We start from the raw sequence: 2,735 nt of genomic DNA on the forward strand, positions 1-2,735 counted from the left end.
ACGATATCTATGTGTATAAATATGAATGCAATTAAATTGAATTCGAAATACCGCCAGTCCGATGACGTTCGATGCGTTAACCTGCCGAACACGTGGTCAAAAAGAAGCAAATAAATACCATTCCTTTTTGCAGGCATTACGTTCTCGTTAACCCAGTTCTCGGGCTCGTTCAACTGTACCCGGCAAATCGGAACTGTATTAACCAGGGAAACCGGAATCCTCTTGTCGTCAAGTAGCTATTCGGTTGAATTTTGCGGGTCGTTATCGATCCACGTTTCCCTGTCTAAAAATAATCGATCCCGTTGCTTTTACATCGATCAATCCGAGGAGCCAAAATATTAGAGCTTAATTTCCCTGGACCTGGTTGAAAAATACTGAGCACTGAGAATTGAAGCTGGAAGGTCAGAAGAACTGTTAGTTACAGCAAACGACACGGAACTGAGCAAACGATAGAAGAATAATGACAAAAGTGCCGTGGGTCAAGAACAGAAGTAACAGAAGGAAAGATGACATTAACGCGAGTTAAAATTGGAAAACTTCGAGAACCGACCATCGTGAAGAATGGAACGGACTGATTGTAATTTTAATATGGTGAATCAGTGCTGGAAAGAACGTACAGCTACGAATAAATGCTATTTACGGAAGAAACTGCTCAAACTTGCCAGACTGCAGTAACTACTTTATTGCGTTTCTACGATAAGTTTCCCCGTAAAGCTAATCTTTTAATTTTGTTATCCAAAAGTATGAAATCTCTGAGAAATTCTTTCTCGGAATAAACGAATTCCATCTCGTTAGAAAGTTCTGCAGCTTCCGTCTTTACGTAACAGCAGATTATAATGCAAGGTAGTCTCGAAGAAAAATAAGTTTTTCGAGCAAAGAGTCGCCCGTGCAAGACTGAAGGTCCGAAGATAATAGGTCGATCATTCGTTTTCAGTTTCTGGATAGGTCACATCATCCGTTTTCACGGTTCTGTTTCTTCCAATCTGTACACCCAACCGATGTGTCTGTTCGAAAGAAGCGAGAAGAGTTTCTCGAGTATTTCGTCGGATTTTCCAACTTGTCTCGATGGAACGAGAAGTTAAATCCACCCTTGGAACTGAAAATACGACACGGCTCGGTTCTTCGGTACCTACGATCCGACGTTAAAAACGTGCAACATTTCACCTGGAAAATAACAGTTACCGAGCGCACCCAATGCATCCAAAATTGAAATGTTTAAAACCCGACGGAGCACGTAGGTAATCAATTGAATTTACCGAGCCATTTAATTGATATTAGAGGTGGAGCACGGTTTTCAATAGTCTGTTGCATAAACAGTACGTAACGGATGCAAAACTGAGCGGAAAATTGGATGGAAACTTAGCGTAGGTGTTTGTCACACGAGCCACATGCGTAATTGCGAATGGAATATTCAAGTTAATTCGTGGATTATACTAGTTTTCGCGTGGAAATTTCACGTCCCTCGAATTCGAGCCGGTTTTAAATGTTTCCTACGTTCTTAGAGTATTCTTGGAATGTAGAAGAGTTACTCGAGAGAAAAAGACCGCAGTCAGTTTGAAATATAGTCGCAAGTTGGTCGGAAATTCACCCATTTTATGTAAATTATGGGTCGAAAATCCAAGGAAAGTGAAATCAGCGATTCTCATCGCGTAAAAGTATTTCCCAATTCAAACCACAATCTCCTCCGTTTATTCTAATCTAACTGTACAGTAACTTCTTCGTTCCGACCGTTCTCTCGTCACAGTGAATTTGATAAACGGTGATTTTTCAAAAATTCATATTTAAGTCCTAAAATCATTTCGGTGCAGTGTTTTGAAGTATATTCTCTGAGAAATTGTTTCCTCTCGCAGAACTGAAATATACTGGAACTATTTTCTTCATTTAATTACGTTCAACAAAAATTTCAGATCTAGCTGAACCGGAAAATAGTGAAATACAAGAGTTACATGCGGTTAAAAAATTCACCACACTTTGTCTACTTTCTTCTGTAGTAATCTTCCCTGAAATCTACCGTTCCCCGGGCTATACACATAGTAAACATGGCATTACAGAATAATAATAATCCCCGGAGGAAGGAAATCTGATACCCTGTGCATAATCTGGATATTGACGCACCAGTCTGTCTCGAAATTTCACCGGAATACAATCAAATCTGGGCTTCCTATTATTCATTGTAGCCGGAGAGAGAGAGAGAATCTACATGCTCTGATAAAATTGATCGGATTCACTTGTCGAGGCGGATGGAAAATAAGAGTTGCAAAATTAATTAAAAACATAAATAAATGAAGTTAACAGGACAATCACATTTCATGTTACAAAATTTATATCACGGAGACTCGTAACCGTACAAAAACTAGAGCAAACAATATCCCGCTACTGTGGAACTTCGTGGGAAGCTCAAAGCTCGATTCTGTCCACCGTTTCGTCTAATTTACGACATAGCCGTTTCTTCGCCGTCGATATTTGATTTTACCGTGCCACCACTTCCAATTTCTCCTCGAAAAGAAATTTCGCGTACCTCGACTCTCGCTCCATCTCTCTGCCTCGTGTCCGACAAATTACCTCGCACGGCAGTTCGTAATTTATCGTCACAATTTCGAGTCGCATCGGAACATCTCCCAGCGAGTATTCGCAAACGGGAACTGATCGTGCATTGTTCCCGACTCCGTCGAAATATCATTCCCATAGACGATTAATGTCCATAGAAACCATACGTTCGTTAAATGAAGTTTCCC

The sequence above is a fragment of the Dufourea novaeangliae genome, unplaced genomic scaffold (genome assembly GCF_001272555.1).
Source record: "Dufourea novaeangliae isolate 0120121106 unplaced genomic scaffold, ASM127255v1 scaffold88, whole genome shotgun sequence".
Lineage (NCBI taxonomy): Eukaryota > Metazoa > Arthropoda > Insecta > Hymenoptera > Halictidae > Dufourea > Dufourea novaeangliae.